The sequence below is a fragment of the Lepidochelys olivacea genome (genome assembly GCF_965140295.1).
Source record: "Lepidochelys olivacea isolate rLepOli2 genome assembly, chromosome: 4".
In the NCBI taxonomy this organism is placed as follows: domain Eukaryota; kingdom Metazoa; phylum Chordata; order Testudines; family Cheloniidae; genus Lepidochelys; species Lepidochelys olivacea.
Genome location: NC_140414.1, coordinates 33,333,603 through 33,343,552, shown reverse-complemented (window position 1 = coordinate 33,343,552; position 9,950 = coordinate 33,333,603). Strand labels below are relative to the sequence as shown.

Below are 9,950 nucleotides of genomic sequence, written 5' to 3'. Positions count from 1 at the left end.
TGACCTAGATCAGGTTGGCCACCTTTGAGAAGTGGTGTGCAAAGTCTTAATTTATTTACTGCAATTTAAGGTTTCACATACTAGTAATACATTTTACTTTTACAGGGGTCAGCAGACAGAACCCCAGACTGGCGTGGGCTGAGCGGGTCTGGCAGCCAGGACTCCGGCTGGCAGGGGCCAGCAGATGGAATCCCGGGGTGGCAGACAGAACCCCAGCACAGCAGTGGGCGGGCGGGCCAAGTGGCTCAGCCTGGCGGCCCCTGCTGGGCAGGGTCCATCCAGGCCGGCCGTGGGCTGAGCAGGACCAGCAGCCAGGACCCTGGGCTGCACTGCTCAGGCTCCTGCCAGTCTGGGGGTCTGTCTGACAGCGGGGGTCCCAGTCACCAGCCCTGCTCAGCCCACTACCAGCCTGGGGTTCCATTCATCCAGGCAGGCAGTGGGCTGAGCGGAACTGGAGGCCGGGACCCTGGCTGGCAGCGGAGTGCCACTAAAAATCTGCTCACGTGCTGCCTTTGACACATGTGCTGCAGGTTGCTGACCCTGGCCTAGATAATGCATAGTCCTGCCTTGAGTGCAGGGGACTGGACTAGATGACCTCTCAAGGTCCCTTCCCATTCTGATTTGATTATGCATGTGCATGCTTCAATTACCTGAATTCTGCATTTTTCCTGTTGGTTTTCCAGTTTGTCTTATTTTATACCCCCCTTGCCCTGGGTCTTCCCAGAAAGGACTTTTTGGTGTGGTTGTGTTCTTTACCTCAGAACTTACGGCACATTGTGTTACTGTCAGTCTGTCAGCAATAACATAAATTTGAGCCATCAGTTACTTTATGAAGGAAAAAAATTGGTAAAACTACACTTACACAAACAAGGCATTGGCTCATGTTTTTTCTATACTGATTCACTAATTACAAATCTTTAAAATATAGCTGACAAAGCTTTTAATTTTACCATTTAGCCATCTTCATTTTTGTCAGTACATGTTATCCTTTATCTACTTGAGCAGAGGAGTTTGGATATCATGCTAACTTTCTTTAATGTCAACATTTCTTATCTTTAAACATCAGGGCTTTTCATTCAAAGTCCGGTTTCACTATGAATTATTACCCAGAAACTTCATTATACATTTTCCTGTAGATGCATTTTTGTGGGGTGTCAATTTTAGGGCCTTGATATCGAGTTGCTTTTAATGGTACCCCAACAATATAGTGCCAATAGGGTTTTTGTTTGAAGGGTCTCTCTTTAGGTATTTATAGCTCACTCATCACCATGCGTGTGTAGTTAGAATCATAGAATATCAGGGTTGGAAGGGACCCCAGAAGGTCATCTAGTCCAACCCCCTGCTCAAAGCAGGACCAATTCCCAGTTAAATCATCCCAGCCAGGGCTTTGTCAAGCCTGACCTTAAAAACCTCTAAGGAAGGAGATTCTACCACCTCCCTAGGTAACGCATTCCAGTGTTTCACCACCCTCTTAGTGAAAAAGTTTTTCCTAATATCCAATCTAAACCTCCCCCACTGCAACTTGAGACCATTACTCCTCGTTCTGTCATCTGCTACCATTGAGAACAGTCTAGAGCCATCCTCTTTGGAACCCCCTTTCAGGTAGTTGAAAGCAGCTATCAAATCCCCCCTCATTCTTCTCTTCTGCAGGCTAAACAATCCCAGCTCCCTCAGCCTCTCCTCATAACTCATGTGTTCCAGACCCCTCATCATTTTTGTTGCCCTTCGCTGGACTCTCTCCAATTTATCCACATCCTTCTTGTAGTGTTGGGCCCAAAACTGGACACAGTACTCCAGATGAGGCCTCACCAATGTCGAATAGAGGGGAACGATCACGTCCCTCGATCTGCTCGCTATGCCCCTACTTATACATCCCAAAATGCCATTGGCCTTGGCAACAAGGGCACACTGCTGACTCATATCCAGCTTCTCGTCCACTGTCACCCCTAGGTCCTTTTTCGCAGAACTGCTGCCTAGCCATTCGGTCCCTAGTCTGTAGCTGTGCATTGGGTTTTTCCGTCCTAAGTGCAGGACCCTGCACTTATCCTTATTGAACCTCATCAGATTTCTTTTGGCCCAATCCTCCAATTTGTCTAGGTCCTTCTGTATCCTATCCCTCCCCTCCAGCGTATCTACCACTCCTCCCAATTTAGTATCATCCACAAATTTGCTGAGAGTGCAATCCACACCATCCTCCAGATCATTTATGAAGATATTGAACAAAACCGACCCTTGGGGCACTCCACTTGATACCGGCTGCCAACTAGACATGGAGCCATTGATCACTACCCATTGAGCCCGACAATCTAGCCAGCTTTCTACCCACCGTATAGTGCATTCATCCAGCCCATACTTCCTTAACTTGCTGACAAGAATACTGTGGGAGACCGTGTCAAAAGCTTTGCTAAAGTCAAGAAACAATACATCCACTGCTTTCCCTTCATCCACAGAACCAGTAATCTCATCATAAAAGGCGATTAGATTAGTCAGGCATGACCTTCCCTTGGTGAATCCATGCTGGCTGTTCCTGATCACTTTCCTCTCATGCAAGTGCTTCAGGATTGATTCTTTGAGGACCTGCTCCATGATTTTTCCAGGGACTGAGGTGAGGCTGACTGGCCTGTAGTTCCCAGGATCCTCCTTCTTCCCTTTTTTAAAGATTGGCACTACATTAGCCTTTTTCCAGTCATCCGGGACTTCCCCGGTTCGCCACGAGTTTTCAAAGATAATGGCCAATGGCTCTGCAATCACAGCCTCCAATTCCTTCAGCACTCTCGGATGCAAGTCGTCCAGCCCCATGGACTTGTGCACGTCCAGCTTTTCTAAATAATCCCTAACCACCTCTTTCTCCACAGAGGGCTGGCCATCTCTTCCCCATGTTGTGATGCCCAGCGCAGCAGTCTGGGAGCTGACCTTGTTAGTGAAAACAGAGGCAAAAAAAGCATTGAGTACATTAGCTTTTTCCACATCCTCTGTCACTAGGTTGCCTCCCTCATTCAGTAAGGGGCCCACACTTTCCTTGGCTTTCTTCTTGTTGCTAACATACCTGAAGAAACCCTTCTTGTTACTCTTGACATCTCTGGCTAGCTGCAGCTCCAGGTGCGATTTGGCCCTCCTGATATCATTCCTACATGCCCGAGCAATATTTTTATACTCTTCCCTGGTCATATGTCCAACCTTCCACTTCTTGTAAGCTTCTTTTTTATGTTTAAGATCCGCTAGGATTTCACCATTAAGCCAAGCTGGTCGCCTGCCATATTTACTATTCTTTCGACTCATCGGGATGGTTTGTCCCTGTAACCTCAACAGGGATTCCTTGAAATACAGCCAGCTCTCCTGGACTCCTTTCCCCTTCAAGTTAGTCCCCCAGGGGATCCTAAGCATCCGTTCCCTGAGGGAGTCGAAGTCTGCTTTCCTGAAGTCCAGGGTCCGTATCCTGCTGCTTTCCTTTCTTCCCTGTGTCAGGATCCTGAACTCAACCAACTCATGGTCACTGCCTCCCAGATTCCCATCCACTTTTGCTTCCCCCACTAATTCTACCCGGTTTGTGAGCAGCAGGTCAAGAAAAGCGCCCCCCCTAGTTGGCTCCTCTAGCACTTGTGCCAGGAAATTGTCCCCTACGCTTTCCAAAAACTTCCTGGATTGTCTATGCACCGCAGTATTGCTCTCCCAGCAGATATCAGGAAAATTAAAGTCACCCATGAGAATCAGGGCATGCGATCTAGTAGCTTCCGTGAGCTGCCGGAAGAAAGCCTCATCTACCTCATCCCCCTGGTCCGGTGGTCTATAGCAGACTCCCCCCACTACATCACTCTTGTTGCACACACTTCTAAACTTAATCCAGAGACACTCAGGTTTTTCTGCAGTTTTGTACCGGAGCTCTGAGCAGTCATACTGCTCCCTTACATACAGTGCTACTCCCCCACCTTTTCTGCCCTGCCTGTCCTTCCTGAACAGTTTATAACCATCCATGACAGTACTCCAGTCATGTGAGTTATCCCACCAAGTCTCTGTTATTCCGTTCACGTCATAGTTCCTTGACATCACCAGGACCTCCAGTTCTCCCTGCTTGTTTCCAAGGCTTTGTGCATTTGTATATAAGCACTTGAGATAACCTGTTGATCGCCCCTCATTCCCAATATGAGGCAGGAGCCCTCCCCTCACAGACATTCCTGCCTGTGCTTCCTCCCGGTATCCCGCTTTCCCACTTACCTCAGGGCTTTGGTCTCCTTCCCCTGGTGAACCTAGTTTAAAGCCCTCCTCACCAGGTTAGCTAGCCTGCTGGCAAAGATGCTCTTCCCTCTCTTCGTAAATTGTTCACCTCTTGCCAACCACCACAACAGCGATGTGCCAGAAATCCTTAAGGGATTTAACCCCAGCTGGGGTTCTTGAGCTGTGCTAGAGACATGAATGGGACTTTTGTGCCTGTCTTGATCTAAACCCCTGAACAAACCATGCAGATGAAGGTTTTAGTGCCTGGGGAAAAAATATTGACTGTAAAATGGGCAAAGTGGGATGTAATTGCTTCTAACAACACTAACGGACCCTGCATAATCCCTTTCCTTGTGGTTTATGATGGGTGAGGAACCTTTTTCTGTCGGGGCCATTGGCCCACATTAAAAATCTGGGGTGAGGCCAGAAATGGGGGTGGAGAGGGCTGTGACATTCTATACCTTGGGGAGTACCCTGTAACCCCATATTCCTCATTAATATCTATAACTGATATTGCATATAAAGCTGGCCATGTGAGGTATCAGGAGAAAGGTTATGATCTGCTGGAAGTGATTGTTGTATCTCAAGGTGTATATCCTTAATGCATATGAAGTTATGAGAATGTTGTATGGTTGTCACTAAAATGTGTTGTAGGTTTGGGAGACATACAGATACTAGCTCTCCAGGGACAATAAAGGTAACCAACATCTGGGTGGGGTGCTGAACAGCATCACCAGCCATTGTCCAGCAAGGGAGCTGCAATTCAGTGACTCACCTGCATAAGGCCACACCAGGGGAATTGCTCAACCTTGCCTGGGGACTCAGCAATGCCCACCAGACATGACCTACGGGTATAAAACAGAAGTGTGGCCACATGCTTGACCTTTTTCCTGCCCCCACCTATGCTGCAAGCAACAAAGACACCCAGAAGAAGATTGGCCCAGGTTTAAGGGACAAATTAAGGACCGCAATATCCAGTGGGATGAGAAACTGCTTAACCTAGATGTTGCCCAGCCTAATAGGATTGAGTTTGGACTGCATGCTTAGAATAGTTACCAAAATACGACTTTTAACCTGTCACTTAAACACAAGTTTGACTAAAAAAGAAATTTTATCTTTACCAGTGAGTTTGCCTGAAATGTGTAGTAAATCTGCTCAGGTTAGAAAGGCTGGTGTACATCTGCTCTCCATTAGAGTGGTGAACAAATTAATAAATTTGTACTCCATCTTCAGAAGTACAAGAGAGTATAGTCCTGAGGTACAAGGCTGGGAGCTGGGGGGATTTGGCTAGTGCCTCACTCTGATTCATGAGTGGCTTTAGGAGCATTCATAAGATCTAGCTGGGTGTAGGGCTCCATATGCTGTGGTGCTGAGTGATCACAGCACCTGGAGGGGTTTGCTGCTTATCATTAGCAAAGCACTGAGAGGCAGCCCAGGCTGGAGAGTTAAGAGGGCACAGCAGTCCCAGGCTACACCCTGGGGATCATATCACAGGGGTTCTGGGTTGGGGCAGGGATGTAGAATGGATTGAGGGATCTGGCTGGGGGTGCAGGCTCTGGGGTGGGGATGAGGGGTTTGAGGTATGGGGGGGCTCAACTCTGGGGTGGGGTATGGGAGGGAGTTCTGACCTGGGCCAGAGTTCAGGGTGCAGTCTCTGGCCACATGGTACTTACCTCTGGTGGCTCCTGGTCAGCAGGGCTGAGGCAGGCTCCCTGGCTGCACACAGCTCCCAGAAGTACCTGCCATGTCCTTCCCTTAGGCGGAGGGGCCAGGTGGCTCTGAATGGTTTCTGGCCAATGGGAGCTACAGAGCCAGGGCTGGGGGGCAGGGGCAGCATGCAGAGCTCCCCTAATTGCCCCTGCTTCTAGGGGCCACAGGGACATCTGGGAGCTGCATGGAGCTGACCAGACTTTTAATGGTCTGGCAACCCTAGTTTCTCCTTTTTTCTCCCTTTCCCCCTCCCCACCCACAGCAGGGTGAGCTGGTGCTCATGGCTCCAGCCTTGCCAGGGGGCATAGAAGCCACTGGCCCATGGTGGGAGAACTTGCCATGGGCTGGATGAAATGAAGCAGCAGGTGAGATCCGGCCCATGGGCTGTATGTTTCCCCAGCCCTGGTTTATGAAACTGACACAAGCATAGGCTATTTCAAATATTTATCATAAGCCAATGACTCCTTTTGTGTGAGGATGTGAGGTGTGCTGTAGTGGAGGGAGAATAAACCACACTTAGCATGGTAAATATCTCTAATGTAGACCATTGAACCAAGGTAAAATGTGCTACCACTCAACTTGATAATAATTATGTAAGTTCTGTGGAACTTGTCTACACAAGGAGTTTTTGGCTCCACCTAAATACCTAGAGTGCTCTCCTTCTGCACTAAAAATTTGAACAATGTTTGAATGACCCATCAATGGCTAGCCTAGCATACGTTACACACTGCGAGCGTGCAGGGAATATATCTAGTTTGTATTAGTACCTATGTTCTTGCCAAAGTCAGACTCTTCAGTGGAAAGAAGCAGTCTCTGCACAGCTGGGACAGCTTACCAACAGAGGCCGACACACAAACTTCTGGAAGAGTAAGCAGGGCACACTTATAAACTCTATACAATATAGATGCTAAAATTCTAAAAGATAAGAAAATACTGTTTGTTCAAAGGTCAAAGAGCTGGCTGTGTTATAACATTCCATTTTCCAGGCAGGTTTTCTGTCCTTTACTCATAAGGTACACCTCTAGCTAGAAAAATCCCATTCTTCAAATATTTTAAACTACCTATAGCCATGTGCAAATAGGTGGCCTAGCTATTGCATCGCTTTTTTTCCCCCATCTCTTCCTCAGCCTAGTGCAGGGTTGACTGAGGTGTGAAGGGCTCGGTTCAGTTAGGAATGTAAAAACTTATTGGGGATTTTGAGGGTCTTATTCTGATTTAGAAGATACAAATAGGTATCTGTAGCCAAGAGAACATGAATTCTGGATATCCAGAGGGGTCGTGGGGGAGAGCCTGGCAGTGGGGAGGAATGGACTATAGCACTGGGTGGCTGCCACTGGAGCCTGGGACAGGTTAGTAGGTGGGAGCTGAACAGTGGGGAGGTTCTGGGGTTTTGAAATTCTCTGTAGGGAGAGAGATGTAGGTGGGGGGGAAGAAAGAGCTCTGGGGCTGACTTGCAGAGAGCCAGGGGATAGGTCCCTGAGTCAGCATGACATTTGGGGTGAGGGGGGGTGAAGAAACAGTGCAATAGCATGAACAAAAGCTTTCTAGTTCCAGTTGAACAGAGCCCTTATATTTGCTCTTTTGAAATCACTTCCTTTTATCTTCAAGTGCAATTGCACTAGACTGCATATCTGAAAGAAACTTGAAAGCTGTGGCCGCTGTATAATAGCTTTCATGCAATCTGCAACCTGGGGCAAAGGACAGTGATGTATCTTATGACTGAGCAGATAAAATGCAGTGTTAATCATTTCCTTTGCAAATAGTACAAAAGTGCAAATCTCATGGAGCTGGTCAAGCCATTTTTGGCATTGCAAAACTATTTCAAATCCATGAGTCTTTTGCTCATACAGGACTAAAGTTCAATACAATTTTCCATCTCTTCCATGCCCAATGCCAAAGTTGATTCATTTTTAAAAACTAGAACTGCTTTGGTCGCAGTTTTCCTCACCGTTTCTTTCAATTGGTCTTTTTACTCTACTTTTACCCTGTTTGCCCCTTGGATGTTTTATCTTAGCTCCTTTTTTCCCCCCTAGTCTCTAATAAAACAATACAATAAGGTTCAGGTTCAAGTTGAAATTTTTGCACCAACAATTTCTGAGGGTGTTCTAGATCGGACCAACCATTCTTGCCCCCATTCCCTATTTCAGTCTGTATAGCCATTTCATTAGCTGCAGTAACAGAAGCTAGACTTTGGTCCCCATATATGGGTTTGAAGCAGTAGCTACAATTTCTTTTTAAATCCTTGAAGCAAAGGGATTCCAAGCTGAGGGGAAAGTGGGAGGCAAACACAAGTGCAAATTGACCCTTTAAAAACCCATTTCCAGAAATACAAACGTTGCTTCTGAGCATTGGTCAGTTTTATTCTGTGGTTTGGCTTGCAGGACTAATGGCTGTAATGTTGACTCTTGAGGGCATCAGTTTAAAACTCCAGTATTTTTCAGTTCTTATCTTTTACTACTTACCAGTCTCTAGAAGGCAGGCAGCTCTGCTCGCACTGTAGCTGGGGTCTTTGAATGAACATACTAGGAAGAAAATGTTTTCCATGGCAATGCCCTGTGAAGTAAAATGACTGTAAGTAACAGAATACAGCTTAGTCGAATGAAACTCAACCTATAGAAGGGGAAAGTCACTCAGCAGGGACAACTTTGCTTGGAATAAAATGTTCTGGATTCCTGAAATGAGCAAGATGCATATGAGCAGCAAAGTGGAAATTAATGTTATGCCATTATTTTTGTATTTGCTCCTGGTCCTTTTTAGTGACTACAGGCTCTTGCACAAGTATAATTCTTTTTCCCCCACAGGTTATTAAATGCAAGGCTGCAGTTATCTGGGAGGCAGGTAAAACGCTCTCTATCAAGGAGGTGGAGGTTGCTCCTCCCAAAGCTCAAGAAGTTTGTGTTCTTGCTCATGTTGTTCCTGTCCTCTGTGAAGGATTCTGTGTGGATGTACTATATGCCTCTTTGACATCTCATGTCTTGGCAAGGAGGACTCTTTTTTAAAGATTCCTGATTGCCTAAATGTTTAAGAAATCCCCATCTCTTCACCAGCCTCTGGTCAGAGGCTATCACTGATGGATATTTGAGCGGTTGCTGGATGCTTTGTTTATGCATGCTCCAAAGGAACTTTACAAAAAATCCCTAGCCTTATTTTACAGATAGGGAAACTGAGGATAGGGTGGTGAGTGATTTAAGATTACACAGCAGGTGAGTGGTAGAGATAGGCACTAGACCCAGGTCTCCTGAGTCCCATAGGGTGACCAGAAGTCCCCATTTTATAGGGACAGCATAGGCACCAACTCTGTGAGTGCTTTGGGGCTGGAGCACCCACAGGGAGAAATTAGTGGGTGCTCTGCACCCACCAGCAGCCAAGCTCCCCACCCTGCCTCACCTCACCTCTTCCTCTGCTTCCTTCCCTGAGCACGCCATGTCCCCGCTCCTCTGCCTACCTCCCAGCGCTTGCTGCTGCCAAACAGCTGTAGCAAGCTCCAGGGGGGAGGAGTGGGAACATGGCATGCTCAGGGGGAAGGGCAGGGATTTGGGGCAGGGGCAGAGGGGGGCCAAGCACCCACTGGCACCAGTAGAAGTCAGCACCTGAGGGACAGTCCTGATTTTTTGGGGGGCTTTTTCTTATAGGCACCTATTTTCCCCCACACACACACCCCATCCCAATCTTTCACACTTGCCCTTTGGTCACCCTAGACTCCCAGTCTAGTGTCTTAGCCACTGAAACACTAGCACTGTTGTTGCCGGCACCCAGTGCCGAGAGGCTGACCAACAGCTTGAGTGGTTCGTTACCCGGTGTGCTACACCCAATAATCACAACGGGGTGGAGAAGCAGAAAAGTTTATTTGCAGCTTCAAATAGGTACAGGGAGATTTGAATCTCAAATCCTGTACACAGAGCAGGAAGTTACACAGGCTTTTATACATCCTTTTTCCCAGCATACTTATCCAATAGCAAGCTGCCCCAAGTATCCATATAGCCAGCCAATCCAGTTCCCAGCTAATTCCCTGGTTCTCTGTGTCATTT

The 9,950-nt window shown here is 47.3% G+C and overlaps 1 long non-coding RNA gene across 1 annotated transcript; it reads right to left on the bottom strand.

The window, feature by feature from the left end:
- Positions 1-4,986: 4,986 nt before the first annotated feature.
- Positions 4,987-8,455, bottom strand: LOC311519415. Its single transcript, XR_014711271.1, has 3 exons — positions 8,385-8,455; positions 6,690-6,781; positions 4,987-5,057 (listed from the first exon to the last, which is right to left on the bottom strand). It is a non-coding gene; the product is annotated as an uncharacterized lncRNA (long non-coding RNA).
- Positions 8,456-9,950: the final 1,495 nt, after the last annotated feature.